This window comes from Atractosteus spatula, chromosome 3 (assembly GCF_055471065.1).
Source record: "Atractosteus spatula isolate fAtrSpa1 chromosome 3, fAtrSpa1.hap1, whole genome shotgun sequence".
NCBI classification, from domain to species: domain Eukaryota; kingdom Metazoa; phylum Chordata; class Actinopteri; order Semionotiformes; family Lepisosteidae; genus Atractosteus; species Atractosteus spatula.
In genome coordinates this window covers 6626849-6646079 of record NC_142708.1, presented here as the reverse complement: position 1 = coordinate 6646079, position 19231 = coordinate 6626849, and the positions used below count along the sequence as shown (strand labels likewise).

General features: G+C 49.5%; 1 protein-coding gene across 2 annotated transcripts in view; it reads right to left on the bottom strand.

Moving 5' to 3' along the window:
* Positions 1 to 18819, bottom strand: part of rhobtb4 (Rho related BTB domain containing 4) — a 72302-nt gene extending 53483 nt beyond the window's left edge. Inside the window, exon 1 of one of the 2 annotated variants that reach the window (XM_088911553.1) lies at positions 18751 to 18819. The gene's annotated coding sequence lies outside the window, so the exon portion shown is untranslated. Of the gene's footprint in view, positions 1 to 6574; positions 6624 to 18750 lie in introns of those variants that run through there. The other variant, XM_088911554.1, reaches the window with a different exon arrangement.
* Between the last annotated feature and the right edge of the window lie 412 nt (positions 18820 to 19231).

Below are 19231 nucleotides of genomic sequence, written 5' to 3'. Positions count from 1 at the left end.
TTTAGAGTTAAAAGCACAGAATTTAAATTATGGGATGTTGTGTTAAAACTGTACAATGCACTGCTACAACAGTCACCATACTACAAATAAAGACATTTCTGCTCTGGAATCAGCCCAGGTCCATTCCCACAAACAGAACTGAACACTTTTCATCTTTGGGGAAGATTATATTGGGCCAAGTTTTCAAAATCCTAAGATGCACTGACAATCCAACCCCAGTGGACGTCTTCAAAAGGATCAGTGAGACATGAACTAAAGGGCACAAATGGAAGCTGCATGGAAGTGCACTTAACACTGAGAGCCAGAGGTGTTTCTTTACACAAAGAGTTGTGGGAGTCTAGAATAGCCATGTTGCTGAAAATTAGTAGAAACCAAAGCTTCCAAACCAAAGATAAACAGGTCTAATTGCCTGTTCTTCTTGGCAAACATTCTTAACTTTCTTTCATGCGAAGCAATAACCCTTTTGTAAAACTGTACACAGTGATCTAAACCAAATCTTATCACTGCACTGTAGAATTCTTGCTTCGTGGGCAGAGGAAAGCTTTGGTCCCTGCTCTGTATTTGGTTTATTAGGATCAGATTCAATGCCAGCAGCCCTGACCATGTGATTTCCGTGTGTTAATAGGAGCGGGTCCAGTGGGAACATGTGCAGGATGCTATAGAGCACTGTGTGCTTGTACAGTGCGTTATACAGCTCTGTGTGCTTGTGTGGAGTACTACACAGTGCTGTGTGCTTGTGCAGGGTGCTTTATAGTCCTGTGTGCTTGAACATGGTGCTATATAGTCCTGTGTGCTTGAACATGGTGCTATACGGCTCTAATTGCTTGTGCAGGATGATATTGAGCTCTATGTGCTTGTGCAGTGAGCTATATAGTGCTGTGTGATTGTGCACAGTGCTGTTGAGCTCTGTGTGCCTGGGCAGGGTGCTATACAGTGTTGTCTGCTTGTGCAGCTTGCTATACAGTGCTATGTGTTTATAGGGCACTATTGAGCTCTGTGTGCTTGTACAGAGTGCTATACAGCTCTGTGTGATTGTGCAGGGTGTTAGACAGTACTGCTTTGCCCTGAGGTCTGTATGAAAGACATGCACGAGAGGTGCATTGTAAGGATATTCAAATTGGAAATGGGTGAGAGATCAGGGCTGAGAACTGGAGGCACAGTCTGGTGTCAAGGCTGGTGTCATCCCACAGTGCTTGGCTTCAACGTTGTGCGGAGGACACCGAGACTCTGCTCCAGGAGCTCTGCAAACCACCGCAGCTAATCCCATTACTGCTTCACTCAAGCAGGTTTATGAAGGCTTAATTACTAAACAGGGCTGGTCGATTGCGGAGCTAAGTAGCGGAATATTGGGTTCACAGTGCTGAGCTGCAAGCTTCCCCAGGCTTTGCCTGGCTATAAAAGAAGAAGGAGATTTATGAGGCAGGAACTACTGTACACTGCCGCTTAGTGCACTTAGTGCACTGAGGCCCGCGTGGTCCAAGAACAATCACAGTATCAGTCCAATCACACCCCTTCTACTGCAGTGACACGATGCCTGACTGACACACCTCATTGTCCTTATGGGCTAAAACTGGAGAAGGAGAACAGACACCGCCTGGAAAGTTCAAGCACACTGTATGTTTTTGCTTTCCCACCTTTTGCTGTTCACATTGGCCTTTCTCAGTTCTTTTAAACAAACTATTGGGATCACTTCAGGGTGAATGGGTGCCCTTTTTTCAAGCAAGCCCCCCTCGTGTGCTATTGTGAAAATCACAAAATTGCTGGGCTGTCTTTGCGCTAGCCTCAGGGAGAGAAGCCGAGAGCAGCCCTTATTGCTCACTGTCCCAGTTCTCCGCTCTCCCAGCGGGATACCAGGCCAATCAATTCCTAACAGTCCGCAGGTTCTAAAACCATTTTTCCCTTTTTATCTCCTCGTCAGCAGTCTGGCAGCAGAGCTTGTTTGAGCAGACCTCGGTGCTGATGACCCCCGCAGGGAGCCGGGGATGGGGCAGAGCTCACTGTGGCTGACCCTGCCAGCATGACAGAGACTTCCTTCTCCGCTGATGTGGAATAGCCAGTTGTGAATGTTTCACATCTCGGCTCTGAGCGATACATAAGCTGTACATGGGCCGCATGAGACTCCTCCCACTCTCCCACCTTCCAGCCACGCATCTGTTAACAAATGACAGGCAGTCCCGCCCCATACTGAACGCTGAGCACTGATTGGAGGAGCGGTGCGTCCCTCATTGACAGCACTGCACGGCTGCAGGAGTCACTGTGTCTCTGAGAGCCGGGAACAGTCCTGGCCAACGAATTCCTCATTTGCCTCGTCAACATGTTAGGAATCCTGACCACAGTAGGTTAATGACACGACCCAGGCTCCTTTACTGTTTCAGCAATCCATCGCGCTTCCCGTGTGCAAATTCAGCTCCCCGTCCTGGTCCGACTCCAGGAAAGGCAGACGGACAAGCACAGAAGGGTCTCAGAAGCAGAGCTGGCGAGACAGACTCCCTTCGGCCGGACCAGTGGCGGCTGGCACAGAGACTCGTCTGTCCACCCATCGGGCACGTCCTGACAGCTGCTGCTGCGGTCCCCTGGCACCCCGGCCAGCGTGGGGCCCAGCACAGCTCAAGGCAGCAGGGCCTGTTGGGCAATGTGCCGAAGGATGAGGGGGAGGGGGGGGCTCACACCTCTGAGCTCCAGAGCTTAGCTCCTTCCCCCCATCTTCCAGCAGCAACTGCAGGGACTGAAGGCGACAATCTAGCCAGGGAGACAAGATCTGAATGGAGCAGAACGTAAGCATGGAAAGTAAAATGCATGTTACTTTTGCTTGAAGTTTCGGAAACGTGGCTACTTTACTGAAGGCACGTCCCATTGGTCTTGTTCTTTATTAGATTAAGAAATGGATCAGTCCCTGATAGGGTGCTGCTTCGCGTTCTGTCAGTGTGTGTCAGAGCAGGCATGTCATCTAGTGTCCTGTGGTGACAGCAGGGCCACGCAGAGCTCACTCTCGCAGTGCCGCCACTCCAGCGCTGCCCACTGCACGCTTCACATGAGACCCACGATGCCCTGGGATCAGTTATTTCTGAACAGTGTGCAGTAGAGGCTCTGACAGGACCAGTGATTTTCACACACCCTTTAACTTCATGATCGCGCCTGCTGAAAAGCGAAACTCCTTTTTACCCTTGAATTCCATTTCCATCTCTTTGTGTGCGTGGTGTGCTTTTCATCTGCGTGTAACAGCCTGACTAGCGTGCACTCTCTTTGGCCATCTCCTCTCTCTCTAGGTGTTGAGCCCAACAGCCAGTCCCAAATACCAGCAGGAACTCAGATCTCTTTTAGATCTGACACTTTACAAAGGCCAATGATGAGAAGAGGCCGGTCAGCCCCATCAGGATCAATGGGCTCTGAAACTGCGGGTTGTAATGGACACAGATCTCCCAGGCATGCAATCTCTTCCTTGAATTCTCATGCTGGAAAGGGACAATTGGATTGACTAGCCAATCAAAGCCAAGGCACATGATTTTGGGAGGTGGAAGAACTCCCAAGGAGCTCCTGAAAATAACACACATGAACAGCTGAAGCGCTGAACAGCTGATTCTGGGAGCTGAACCCAGCATCCTGAAGCTCCGAGGTGGAAACGTTACCTTGGTGCCCCAGACAGCAGCTATCGTAGAGGAAGAGGTAAAACCCAAAATGTTGTGCTGCTCATTCCTGTTTTTCAGCGTGAAGTTAACCTTCACCTGTTTCTTTACAGCTATCCTCGAGTGCCCACCAGAGGGCACGGGGGCGTGGGCGGTGTCGAGGTGGGCTGGGGCAGTGGGTGTGTCGTGATTCTGGTTAGCGACTTCCCAGACAGTGGAGAGTAAAGAGGAGGGTGAAGGGAAGGGCGCAGGAAGAGAACAGGGCAGCCGTGTCGCGTTCACTCAGACGCTCACCCTTCTTCACCCAGAGCTGCGTCGTGAATCTATTACAGTGTGCACTGCCCTCCTACAGGGCTGCTCTGTCTGGGTCCCCAGGGTCCACAGGAGGCTGTCTCTTTGTTCCAGCCCAGTTTCCCTCAGCGCATGGAAGGCGCCACATTCACAGCTCTGTAATGGACTACTTGCAAATTCAGTTATACAAAGAAAGAGGGAACATAAAAATCAAAATAAGTCAACCCAGTGGGCTTCTTCAGAAAGAACAGCAAAATACTGTAACGCGGCATGCCAATATCGCTCCCCCTTGCTTCTGGTGACATTCGAGGCACAGAAAACTGACTAAGTGTGGCCCTTTTCTTGCAGTGACCTAAGCTTTGAATTAAGGCCTTTCTAAAGGTGACCTGATCAGGCAGTGTTCCACCTGGACCTCGTTGGGTAAAAGTGCACCTAACGAGCTTTCGTGTGATTGGCAAGTTGCAGTGCCTCACTGCCCAAGTTGTATTGCTGGTCAGGGGGCTTAAAACAGATGGGCAACTTTTCGTGAAAGTACGTAAGCTATAACTATAGTATTCTCATTCCAGAAACTGTTGCGTTGCTTTTTTCCATCAGTATATAATGTAACGCATACGGCCAACACTGCAGGTTGTGCGAGCCGGTTGCCAGCGTGGTGACGTCACCGCCCTTCCCCATGAATAGCAGGGACCTGAGCCGCCAGATCTTCCTTTAGCTCAGCTGACTGGTTCCCTGTTGAGTGACACCAGAGACCCGGGTTCGAGCCCCAGCAGTGGAGGGCCGACCTGAGGCGGGAGCGGTGAGGGCGCATACCCACATGAACCCGAAAGCGCTACAGTACAAACTGAAGGGCACTGAAGTGGCAATGGCATGAAATTGCATTTAAAACCAAGAACACCTCTTTACCCAAAGGGTTGTGGGAGCATGGAACAAGTCTGGAACCTATTCAATTATAGAATTTGAATTGTTCATTAGGAACGAAAATCTCAATATCCTGCTTAATTGGTCACTAATACAGTGATTAATTAAAGAGCAAATGCAGTGCATTATTGAAAATGAAATCAGGACGTTCCTGGCACTGATGTAAATGTAGGTTTGGTCATCTTCTGTTACAGCCTGGTATCGATGGGGCGTGCCAGCAACACGCACCACAGCAGACGTGCAGATCAGGGCTAAATCCTGTACTTCACAAAAAGCTTCAGCATTAGGTGTAACTGTGGTACTGGGTAGTGAGTCACACTGTGTGTCAGCAAAAAAGTATTTGCAAAATGGCTCCTCCCCAGATACAATCCCTCTGTGTTATTGAAAAAAAAACAATTAAAATGATGGTAGATTTGCTCTCCTTTAAAAAAGCTTCCTGTTTCCCTTTGCATAGGCCCAGTCAGTGCCATCTCACTGGATATTTGAAGAAGTTGACCACATCCAAAACCCCACAATCATAATGAACAATATTCTTTGACTGACTGGCTCTCAGTCCTTTATCTCCCAAACTGGATCACATCATCTCTGATGATGGTGAACCATGTACACTCTAGGGTCCATGACAGTGCTTCTCAATACCGGTCCTGTGGGTTGCGTTCCAAATGGATCCTATTTTAAACTTTTTTTTTCTGGTTGCTTGCTGGTTTAGACTTTTTTTCTGCACTCAGACCTTAGAAATCAAAAATACTAGTTCAACTACATCATTTCCAGTGCCTTAAGCATTGTAAATTTTATGCAGTCTCTTAGTGTCTTCTCAAAAATTGTTCTTCCTCATTTCTGACTACACAGCTCTTAACGTGTTGTCAGTTGCCGATGCCCAGACAGGTGGGTGTCACACACTGTATCAGACTCTAAGAAGGGGTTTTATTTTTCCTTCTGCTTCTGCTAAAGTTCAGCCCACACACCTGAATGGCAGCAGGAGCTGGCACAGGGTTGAAACCAATTATTAACCCCATCTGACTTATTAAGACCTGGAAGAAAATCTAATAAGAGAAATAAAAGCTGATGTCAATTAGCCTGCGATTACGACAGTGTCTGGAGCCCAAACCAGAGGTCACAGCACTCCTCCGGGACCAGGACCGAGAGTCACTGACCGAAGATGATCTTGTTGTCCATTTCCTGTCCCTCACGCTCCCCTCAGGGGGACGGGAGACGCTCCTTCAAGTTCGCCAGCTGCCGATCTAATTACCTCAGCTGCTATTTCAAAAGGTCTAGTTTCTTCATCGTATAATTTTCTCCCGTTTCAAATTAGCTCCTCTCCCGTCACTGTGATAGGGGATGGGGAATTAGAAAAGTTAGATGAACTAGAATCCAAAAAAGCACCTGGGAGGCAGTCTGGGGCGTCACCTTGTCATTTCTGAAAAACCTCAAAGCTGAAAGCTTGAAAGGGGGGCAGCTGATCGTGTAACTGCGAGTCAGTGCAGAGAGTATCCCCAGTGCCACGCCAGCAGGGCCCTGATACTTTCTGGAAGGCAGCACTTTGAAGTGTGGGTGACTAGTGTGCTTTAACACGGAGCCGGCGTGTCTAAATTGGTGTGTCTTTCAATTACTGTGCAGTCATTTTCCGTGATGATCAGCAGACAGTTATTATTTGCCTTAGCAATCCGCCTGTGAAAATTATTCTTTTAAAATAACCAGGCGGGTGTGGCATAATGACAGTAAAAATAAGGAATCACACTTACCGTGCCTATCTGTAGGCTGGGCCTTGTTTAGAATGACAGTTTACTGTTTACGAGGCTTGGTTCTGCCCCGCCTGTGCTGAAGAAATCCATCTGGCGAGGCTGGGTGGAGCTTTAGGAGCCTCTGAAACCTGATTGGCTGCTCTCTTCCCTGTGTATCAGGGCTCAGTGGAGCTGAGCATGTCGCAGGAAGTGATGTCACCTCCTTTAATAAAACCTACACAATGCTGAATTATCTGGTGACGTAGGACCTCGTGTTTTGGTGTAGTACAGTCTGCCCCTGTTTAGGGCAGGGGTTCCCCGTCCTGGTCCTGGGGACCCCAATGCCCGCTGGGTTTTGTTCCACCAGAGCATCCAATGAAATAATTGAACCCTTGATAAAAGTAACAACAGAGTTAATCCGAGCTCTCTGTTTGTGTGCCCTTGCTGAATGTAGACGTGAACTACTGCATTTATTACGTCACTTGAAATCTCCAACCTCTGGGTAGAAAACGTCTTGCAAACCAAGTGACTTGTGACACCATTAGGGATTCACTGAAGTCAAGCGCTCAGCTACAGTGAAACGCAGCAGGTGTGGGGGTCCTCGATTCGAGGACAGTAACCCCTGCTCTAGGGCAGCTTCCCAGTCACGGCTGTTTGTTCCTGCTGAGCTTTCGGTTACCCACGCTAATTCATTTCAGTTTTCTAATTGAGGCCATCGTTTGCAATTTGGTTTCAGTTCCACAAAGCTGACTGTGCTTTGGTAAGAACCCGGAGCGAAGGAGTGGGTTTCAGGACGGCCCTCATTCGGGTGTGTCAGGTGAAGCATAAACTACTGGACTGAAGCAGGAGGAAAGACACTGACTCACTGGGGCAGCGTCTGATACAGTGGCCTCCTGGCCTGTGCTCATCATCAACAGATCACCTGTAACAAGCGGTTTAGTCAGAAGTAAGGGATACAATTCTTAGTTAGCGAGTTATGGAGATTGGACCGCAAACAGAAAGTTGTGGGAAATAATGCCCTTTAACTGGAGTATTTCTGAACCCAAGGACTGAGTGCAGATAAACCAGCCCGCAGATCAGTTACAGGCACCAGTCAGCACCAGTGATTGAGAGTCCTGCTAGGAGAAAAACCAGCAGACAGCAGAGAGAGGGGTCAGGACTAGCACTGAGAACCACTGGGCTAGGGAGTGGGGCTGTGTCTGCTCGCAGCTCATCGAAACCCAAGCAGGAGCAGAGCAGAGCAGAGCCGTGCCCATCACACACAGATAACATGTGACATGTGATGAAAACATCACAGATAGTTTTCAAGGTAAGAAGGCCAGCCGAATTACATTTGACCTCAACAGAGAATCTCGGACAACTTGACAAACATTCTCCTCTATCTACACTACGCTTCTCAATCCCCTTGCTGTAAACTTTCTTATTTGCTTCTCATCTTTCCATTTCACAGCTGCAGAAGAAAACCGCTCCAAAGGAAAGAGGCTGATTTGTCTGGGTTTGGTGTGCTTTGCGATCTGCCTCTCGAAACATCACACCCACCCACACCTCCAACCACAAGCCATTGTGTGGAAAGCACAGAGTTTGGAACGCCTTTCCATAGCGCTTTAAAATTAGAAGTTTTTTTTTTTAAATCAGAAGATATTTCCAGCCTCAATGTTGACACCTTGCTGATAACTGCTAAGGCTGATGACTGTCAGACTTTCCAAGTGTGACATTAGCACAATTAATTCAGTCTCAGTCGCACTCTGTGTACTCTTTTAAATACATTTGTTTAAATTTTGAGGCAATTTCTTCCTATATTCACTCTGCCATGGTGCACTCCGTCATCCCTGATGCTACGGCTATCACCGTCAGAGAAAATAGCGTCTGTTGTTTCATAAAAGCTGTGATCAACTTCAAACTGATTTCAGAGCCGCTGCTCCAGAAGGAGTTGTGTAGTTTCGGTCTCTGTTTTCCAAGCTTTTGTGAAGGTTTGTGAAGATTCCCATAAAAAAGTGCTTTTAGAAGGCAGCAGCATTCTGATGTAAGACTCCTACGTTAGGCTGATGCCCCTGGATCACCTCCAGTGAGATTCAGACTGTAGGCTGCAATTACTTTCCCCACACAAGCTCAGCACTAGCTGGGTCTCACGTCTTCAGTCCCGAATCTCACGGAACGTGGCCGTCGGGACAGGCCACAGTTACAAGGGACAGAATCAGCTCCCTGACCAGCAGTAGAGGCCAGCTGGGCATGCTGGGAGCAGCAGAGGCTCAACACTGTACAACAAGTGCAGGCAGTGTGATGTCAGCCCCCTTAATCACCTGGGGAGCATGACCCTTTAAACCTGACAAGAAACTCCTGCAAGAACCAGCAAGCTTTTACCTGGAAATGGGGAGGAAACTTGAAACGTTCTGGGTGAAGTGTGAATAATTTATGGTGGTGAGCTTTACTGGATTCTCTCTTACTGTATATGTCCTCCTCCCTGTCTTCTCTCATTCTCTCACCCCCTCCTTCTTCTCACCGTCCTCTCTCCTCTCTCACTTTACTGTCTCCCATCTCCTCTCCTCTCTCTCACTTTACCGTCTCCCATCTCCTCTCTCCTCTCTCACTTTACTGTCTCCCATCTCCTCTCCTCTCTCTCACTTTACCGTCTCCCATCTCCTCTCTCCTCTCTCACTTTACCGTCTCCTATCTCCTCTCTCCTCTCACTATACTGTCTCCCATCTCCTCTTCTCTCTCTTTCCTGTCTCCCATCTCCTCTCCTCTCTCTCACTTTACTGTCTCCCATCTCCTCTCCTCTCTCTCACTTTACTGTCTCCCATCTCCTCTTCTCTCCTCTCCTCTCTCTTTACTGTCTCCCATCTCCTCTCCTCTCTCCCATCTCCTCTCCTCTCTCCCTACTGTCTCCCATCTCCTCTCCTCTCTCCCATCTCCTCTCCTCTCTCTTTACTGTCTCCCATGTCCTCTCCTCTCTCTCTTTACTGTCTCCCATCTCCTCTCCTCTCTCCCATCTCCTCTCCTCTCTCTCTTTTCTGTCTCCCTTCCTCTCCTCTCTCTCTTTACTGTCTCCCTTCCTCTCCTCTCTCCCTGTGTCTCTCCCCCTCAGTTTCGTGCCCTCCTTTCTCTCTCACACACACACACACTCGCGGCTGGTTGCAGGGTGGGTTGCTCAGAATGCCCTCTACACACTCCACTAATGGGGTTTCTTAATTCTAATTTAATTAAACCCACACTGCCTGCTTTAAGCTGTGTGGGATTTTATTAAAAGGAAATGGGGGAGCTGAGAAGTAAACAGAGTCTCAGTGTGTGGGTGTGTGTGTGGGGGGGGTTTACAGGGAGAGCCCCCTCCATCATACAGTCTGCACACAGGAATAACACTAGCAGCCTGCCTGCCCTGGCCTCTCCTACTGACAGAGGTCCTGAACATGTTTCTGTATGAAGAAACAACGCCCTGCAGGATTGCTAAGGTGGCTTATTACAATGGATTACCAGAGGTTCATTCGCACAGCTGCCAACCAATCCAGATCTAAGAAAGACTGTGTTAACAGACTAGCCAGTGACATTTCCGTTTGGGCTAATCCAAAACCGCCGATCTGCTGAACATCCAAAAGGGTCCAAGTGAGAGGAGGCCCACCCCTCTACAGCTCCCCAGACAGCGCTGGTTGTACTGGGAACAAACCCCACAAGTACGAATTCCCCTTCAAACCCCCCCGAAAGAGACACTTTACTGTCACTCATCACACTTAACCCGCATGTCTTTGGCAGGCAGGAGGAAAGTGGAGCAAAAACCAAAAACTCCTAAAAAGAAAATTTGCAGAGAGAACATGCAAGCTCCACACGGACAGGTAGACCAAGCCAAGCTGGAATCAAACCCAGGGCCCTGGGGCTACGAGGCACAGATGCCAACCACTGTGGTGGGCAGCTCAGATGTAATTGGCAGATTGAGGGCTGCTACCACACTTTACAAAGACTCAGAAGATCTCAACAGATGGCACCGACACTGTACAAGGGGTAGTGTGACATGACAGAAGATTGTTAACCAAGCTGAATGCAGTGAGTAATCTAAGGCAATGTTTTTCTTATAATAACTAGTGATCTGTTGCGTTGCCGCCCAGGATAAAACAGAGACAATGGCAATTCTGGCGAAGGTTGGTGAGCAACATCGTGTTCATCTGAAAATCGAACCTGCCTTAAATGTGCCGAGTTCACTCAGTACAGGGCGTTCACAGCACACGACGTCTTGAGTTGCTGGCCATAAGCAGAAAAAATAGATACACTGGCGTGTTCCCATAATCACACAGCTTCGCCAAACTGAAGGGATCAGCCTTGATGTGGAGACAACTTGCGAGACTGACGCTGAAAGAGAGCAGACACAAACACAGCGGGACCTGCTAGCCCGGCCTTGTGTGACTTCTAGGGCCTGGCGTAAATATTTGTGCTGAGGCTGATACAGTATGTATACTACTAGCATTGTGGGGAAAAAACTATGTGATGAAAAGCGATATGAAGCTCAGTAGAACTGTGTAACTGGCCAAGCAGTTGATCGGATGGCTAAGATCCAAACCCCTGCTCTGTGCCGGAGACCTTTGTGCTGGAATGCCTCTGCCCTTATCTCGGTGGCGGACCACTTTGAAACAGATTGCTTTAGCGCCCAGACCCCACCGACACCGTGAAGGACAGGTTACCTCTGACCCAGCTGGAGCAACCAGTGAACCAACAGAGAGAGACACGGGGGGGGGGGGGGGACAGCTGGACAGAGAAAGACCTGTTAGACGTGCACAAGAGATTAAACTCAAGTTCAGCCAAGATTCAGGGAACCCAGTCGAACCAGCTACACTGGGCCTCAAACACAATAATATATGGGTGTGTAGTGGTATACCGTGTTCCCCGATGAAACACCTTGTAATAGGAAAAATTACAAGAGGCACATTTTTTTTACATAAAGGGTTGTGGGAGTATGGAACAAACTACCCAGATATACTGCTGAAGCCACGTTCCGGCTTCTTTCGAGGAACAGCCGGATAAGACCCTTATATTTAATCAGCATCCAAATGAGCAGAACGGACTGCTTGTCCTCCTTTCGTTCATAATCCTTCTTATATTCCAAACAAGATCTACCTAGCCAAGCTCTGACTCTGTGACGTCAGTCGGGCTACTGAACTGGGCAAGCCAAAAAATAAGACTCCGATGCAGACACAGTGACGGAGCAGCTCCGACCACAGCAGTGTCTATCCTGTGGCCCCTGTGCCACTCGTGTCGATATCTCCCTCCGAGGACTGATCCCCAGCACTGCGGCACGGGCCCCGCTGGGCCTCGCAGGGCCACACCTGCAGAGCACGCTGTGTCGGGATGCCAAACCGCCCGTCTCAGAAAGGAAAAACAGCCTCCCCGGAGCAGACCCGGAAATATCGGCCGGGAAAGTGCATCGGAAGTTTCCCAAGCTCACCGCGAGTTTATTTTTTTAAAGGAGAGAAACGGAGGGCAGGCAGGGGAGGGGATGGAAAGTTCAGAAAAACGCACCCTGACCTGCAGAGGAGCCACTCAGATGGTGTTTTATAAGAGCAAACTGGAACGTCTGGGACTGTAAGGGCAAAGGAACACCTGAAACTGTACTGCTTAAACACCACCTTGTGGGAGGGGGCATTAAGGGGCATTAAAAAACCTGGTTCACTTGGGATAGAGAGGGCAGGAATTCTTCACTTAATTTTTTTGTCAGTCCTAATGAACTACCTTTAATGACTTTCACTACTGAGGAAAAAACAAAAACAGTGCATCACCTCTCGCCAATCTATTGCTCCCTGTCCTCACAGTAAACTCAAATTTAAACAAGGGAACGAGCTTCTCATGTAACTGTGAGGCCCAGGATCAGAACTGAACAAATCCAAAGTGGATGCAAATCCAGCAGTACAGCCAAGCACAGGTCACTCACTCACTCAGGGTCCTGTTCCAGGGGCTGTCCAGCACGTCTGCACATGGTCCGTATGTGCCAGGAGGCCTGTGCTCCAGTTCAGGAACCTAACTGCAACGCACCCATGAAGAAAGAATGCCCCTTTGTTTAATTTCATTTACTGTTTCTTTGCAATGGTTGTACATGGCTGGGAATATATAAACAAGAGCCGAGACAAGAGCCGAGACTTACATTCCTCACTCTGCTCTTTCAATACCAATCTGGAAGATGTACAGTTGTGGATGACTCACAATTATCCACAACTAAACAAGAGTAATATCAAGGTGACTTTCATTGGCTCTCTCCATCAAGTCTCAAGGTTAGACCGTCTGAAACTCACTTTTCGTAATCCAGAAATTGTTCCCTCAAATCCTGTTAAAAAGCGCAACACATCCTGCTTCCATTTACAACACAAATTCTTTCCTTTACTGATGCTGAGAAATTAGTTCCTGCTTTCATCTCCTCAAGACTAGATTATTGCAGTGCTCTGCTAGCTGGATCATCCAAGAACTGGCTTCAGAAACTATAGTCTGTCCAGACCTTTGCTGCTGGAGTGCTGACCCAGTCTAATCAATCCAAACAAATTCTCTCGCTGGTCTATCAGCTGATCCATCCGGCTGTCTCCTGTGTGCCTTCATGAGATACTACACCCAGTCCTCCCAGTCTGCCCATTCCATCAAGCTGGCTCTGGGGTCCTCAGCGTTGCCAGGACTTCACATCATACGTTAGGACCCCGAGCCTCCTCACTGGCAGACCCCCGGCCTTGAAACTCTCTTCCTGACCATGTTAAAACCACACACCCTCTGCGGATGCTTTTAAATCGTGCCTTAAAAACTGCTTGTGTTTGAAGGCCTCCGGTTCCTAGCATAATTCTTCGTTTTAATTTAATAATTTATACATTTTGTATTAATCTTTTCCTGCTTCTGTACCTTTTTCTTTTCTATGTAGAAGTTATTTAAAGTGCCTTAGGAACACTCTGAAAGGTGCTGGGCAAGAATTCAATTGATTGTTTGGCTTATTGGTTGACCGACTGACCAATTGACCCTATCGACCTTTCGGATTCTTCCCTTTGCCCCCTCAGAGAGCCCCTTGGGGAGAATCTTTGACGTCTCTGCCAAGTCAGGACGACCTTGCTTCGATCCAAGTGGGAAAACACGGCACAAACGGTCTCCCTTTTGCCGAGTTAAAAAGCTGCGCCGAGTCTGGGCTTTTCCTTGCGGAGATCTCGGTCTCGGCAGGACCAGCCGGACTCTGGTCCCCCTGTCAGCTCTCACACAGTGTCACACAAACGAGCCGTCCGGCTACAGCATCAACAGCCCGCCGCCAGCCCGCCGCCTCTCACACTACCGGCGCGAGACAAACATCATGTGGTTTCAACGGGGATAGACTTTCGTGGATATAACTCGTGCTTTTCTCTTTTTTTTTGCAGCACACATTTAGCATGCAAAAGACAGAAGGACACAGAGTGGGCAGTGGGCAACGGCCACCCCCTCTCCCCCTCTCTCCTCCCCCTGTCCCCCAACAAAAAAAAACAACAACTTGCTTTTCAGGGGTTACAGAGGACATAGGGAGATATTGCCCAGCACAAAGACATGGCTTCTTATATAGCTTCCAGCTGCGCTCGCTGGCAGGCGCCTCTGCTCCCGAGCTGCATGGAATGTCTGGTTCGCAGCAAAGCTGGAAACACACAGTTGCCAACACAATCCCCACTCCATCAGCTAGCAACGAATTCCATGGGTCCCTGGCTTCACCCACAGAGCCGAATGGCTCGAATTCCACAGCTGATAAAGCTGCAGATTCAGACCTCACTACAGCACAGACCTGGTGTCGTACAGCAAGTCCCCGGCTACTAGCCTCATCATGACAGTCCCGGGCAGAACTGTCAGAAAAGCCGATATCCCAGACCCCAGCTGCCCACCTCCTTTAAAAACCTAGGCTATGCATGACATTAAGTGTGAGAGAATGTTTCTAACTTGCGCTTTTCCTAAGCAGACTCAATACATTTAACCCAGGCAAGGGGTTTCTTTTGCAGAGGTCTCAAAAGAAGAAGTCACCTTATGCTCTCAACGGCAGATTGGCGCTGCTCGAGGAAAAAGACACAGACGGTTAGGTGGAGAGCAGGTCATATCCCCCCTCCTCCCATCGCAGCTACAGCACGTCCGATACTGAACAAGAGAAAATGTAAATCTGGAAAAATACCTTTCCTTGTTTTCAAAGTGGTGGCTTGGAGAGTGGATTTGAATTTCAAGTTGGCCTCAAAAGATATTACAATGCCTGTTAGACTGAGTATTTCCCTATGCTAAATGGAGTACTGTTGCATAATTAACCTGGATAAGAATAAGAGCAAAAGTTCACAAAGTTTATTTGTATGCAAAATACAGAAGGTATGCTTATTCAACTCTCTGGAAAACAAGTCATATATACAGCATCATTCGCAGTGATTCTCCTGAATAAATCAGTAGCATTCTTGGGCTTTTCTCTTGGCCTGATCAACGGCAGGAATGGACTGCTGGTCGGATTAGTTTAACACATCACTGTAAAGGTGGAATGGATCCATTTCAACTCTCATTTCTTTCCATTCCAGAGCACTTTTATAATCCAACCTGCATCCCAGTGTCCTGGTAAGTCATGGGGAACCACTTCCTGTCTGGCAGAGTGTGTGGAGGTTTGAGCAATGACCATGAGGGAGATGAAAAACTCAGAATCCATGGACCAGTGCCTCTGATTCTGCCTGCATAAACTCTACATTTGGGAACAAGGAATAGGAGATGCACAGTCTCTTGAGGTCAGTCTGAACAACTGTTTCCCCAAGGAAAAAGATACTGGGTTTAAAAAAACCCTAGAAATTTTTATTTCATTTCTTAACAAAACAACCAGAATAAACATCCTACCTTTCTATCCACACAATGCACAGCTGCAGCAGCTGGAGGGCAGTGGCTCCTGTCTGGAGAAATTAAATCAAATTTCCAGGGCACTTACAGTATGAGGAAGATCTTTGTGTGGACTTTTTATTTTTCAGTGGGAAAATGTCCATCTGAATGATCGTAACCTGAGATTTTAGGACTTTCATTGCTGTACAGCATCTTTTCATTGCACTGAATTTTTTGTGTTCGCAGAGAGTTGTTTTAATGAAAAGGTCTCAGATGAGTGCAGTGTTAGTGAAAGACACAGAAACCCTGCCTTTCGCAAAAGGCTCTTAAGGAAATCTCCAGTGTGAATCAGCAACAGGAGAAAGACACTAAAGAGAAACTGTTGAAATACATTCACAAAAATGCTGAATCCTTCAATCATTCAAAGCCGTAGGCAGTTAAATTCTGCAATGCCACCATGACTGATATCTTCCATTAAGTGGGGTCAGACACTCGATGATGGGTCTATCAGCCAACAGCTCTGACAAAGCAACATAAACTGTTGAGTGTGCGATTTAGTCACATAGCTATGTGATGCTAGAGAGAACAGTGTGGAAGGCAAGGCAGGAAAAAGACCTCAATGTGTTTCTAAATAAACTGGCCACTGACCACTGGACACTTCCCACCCCACCACTCTCACACACTGACCACTGGACACTTCCCACCCCACCACTCTCACACACTGACCACTGGAGACTGTACACCCCACCACCCTCACACACTAACCACTGGACACTGTAAACCCCACCACTCTCACACACTGACCACTGGACACTTCCCACCCCACCACCCTCACACACTGACCACTGGACACTTCCCAACCCACCACTCTCACACACTGACCACTGGACACTTCCCACCCCACCACTCTCACACACTGACCACAGGACACTTCCCACCCCACCACTCTCACACACTGACCACTGGAGACTGTACACCCCACCACTCTCACACACTGACCACTGGACACTGTACACCCCACCACTCTCACACACTGACCACTGGACACTTCCCACCCCACCACTCTCACACACTGACCACTGGAGACTGTACACCCCACCACTCTCACACACTGACCACTGAACACTTCCCACCCCACCACCCTCACACACTGACCACTGGACACTGTACACCCCACCACTCTCACACACTGACCACTGGAGACTGTACACCCCACCACTCTCACACACTGACCACTGGACACTTCCCACCCCACCACTCTCACACACTGACCACTGGACACTGTACACCCCACCACTCTCACACACTGACCACAGGACACTTCCCACCCCACCACTCTCACACACTGACCACTGGACACTGTACACCCCACCACTCTCACACACTGACCACAGGACACTTCCCACCCCACCACTCTCACACACTGACCACTGGACACTTCCCACCCCACCACTCTCACACACTGACCACAGGACACTTCCCACCCCACCACTCTCACACACTGACCACTGGACACTGTACACCCCACCACTCTCACACACTGACCACTGGACACTTCCCACCCCACCACTCTCACACACTGACCACTGGACACTGTACACCCCACCACTCTCACACACTGACCACTGGACACTTCCCACCCCACCACTCTCACACACTGACCACTGGACACTGTACACCCCACCACTCTCACACACTGACCACTGGACACTTCCCAACCCACCACTCTCACACACTGACCACTGGACACTTCCCACCCCACCACCCTCACACACTGACCACTGGACACTTCCCACCCCACCACTCTCACACACTGACCACTGAGATCAATGCATCTTTTCAACAGGCTGTTCAGATACTGAGCACTGATCGTCGTACAGAGTCATAACCAACATACTCTGGAGGACAGTATGGGCACACTTCAACACTCTGCTAGGATTTGTACTGAAGCCTCCTTACCAGCATTGCTCAGCAGACTGATCCTGTGTCTACAAAAACAACAATCCAGTAAATGAGTTTGTTTTTCAAAGCCTTCGCAATCACATCCTCAGCAAGCACCACCACAGCAAGAGGAATGGACTATCTGTCCTTACTGTTACTCATCTTCCAGTATATGCAGCTCACTGTTAACTCCAGCAGGTTATACTGTAGACCAGACACCCCGGACAGGTGATGGTATAGCCCAGGCACCCTAAAGAGGTGAGGGTGTAGCTACTTTACAGTTTTTATGCCTTCCTAACTACAATTCTCCCAGCTCGCACGCACACCTAAAAGGAAGATAAAGCACATATTGTGTCTGGATGACGTTTTAAACGAGGGTGTAAAAATCATGGGAACATTAGCAGGTAGGTGTAGGGTGGCTCTAACGGTTGTACTAAAATACTTTCGCTGAGATTGGACACCAGGTGTGCACACGGGGGTGAACCCGCAGCGGACTGACCACTGGAGAGCGGACACGGGCTCCTCAGCACTTCCCCGGACAGCCTGCGGATACGGACTCACGCCGCCCCTCTCTCCCGGAGCCACCTGCCCCGGTCTGAGTCTCCCCGCTGAGCCTGGAGCCTCCCTCTGTGGGCTGGCTGAGCTACCGTAGCACACGACCACCCGACCACACGCCGAAACCCAGCCCAGCCCAGACCGAAAGGAAGACGCCACTCATTCAACTATGTTCCATTTCCTTTGTGCGCGTACTAAAGAGCGTAAAAAAGAGGGGGATAATAATCATAATAATTTACTTTGCTGATGTTTTTATGGAAGTTTTGTGACCATCGGCAGACCCCAATCTGAGCTCGTTCTTCGGGAGGAGTTTGTGGAGTCGGGGCTTCTGCTGCCTGGGTCCGCTGCGTGTCGGGCTCGGTCTGGGGCAAGACGGAGGCGAGGCAGAGCGAGCGCTGTCAGGGGAGGGAGGAGGGGAGGAGGGGTGGAGGGGCTGGACCGCTATTTGCGCTGAATCGGGGACAAAGGCACGCGATGAACTGCACGGCACTGTGCTTAACACGACGCCTTGCGTGGCTTTTAAAGACCCACACGGCGAACGAGCTCTGCGGTGTTCCACAGGACGAGAATTAAAAAGTGTGTTTGTTGGATTATTTTTTGCCTTGCATTGGCCTTTCGGCCAACCTTAACCCCCCCCAACACACACACACACACAACCCGATTACAACTGATGCCAACGTACGCGTCCAGGTTGGGCGTCTAAATTTCCCCCTTGATGCGCGCAGCACCGCACGTGTAAAAGCAATCCGGCGGTGTGCCCATCGCTGGCTCAAGTTGCGAGGACGCGCCAGGCTTTGTTCTAGCGAAAATAAAACGAGGTGAGCGCATTCGGAAGACCCACACGGATCATCGGCAAGGTTGTCGGCAATCTTGAACGTACAAAACGAGAAGCCGAATCGTCTTACCTTCGAGGATCATTCACGCACTAATCTTCCCGGCGGTCGCGCTCTCACGGTGACGCCGGACCTCCGGATTCTCCCGGTCTGGCGTGACTTCTTGTACTGCCCAGCCCAGAGGATCTGGGAGCGGAATCAGCGTAGTAGGGGGGGGGGGGGACTTGTAGTCCTGACCCCGGTTCGGGAGGCACGAACCTGACCCACAGTGAGCCCCCGAGTTCGGGACGCCCCGGTTCGGGCTCAAGCTGTGGCGGCGGGGCGAGCCTGGACTCACATCCTCCTGCCCGCAGGGCTGTGCCGGGCGAAGCGAGCTCCGGCTGGGCTGCGGCGGCGGCAGCGGTCCCGGCACGGGAGGCAGATCGCGGGCGCTTGCTCCTGTGTGACCTGGGTGGGGAGTGGGGGGGGGTGATCGCTGGTGCTGATGCGAGATGGCTCGCCCTGCTTTCGTGTGCTGTCACGCCTCTGGTTGAAAACAACCAAAAAACAAAAA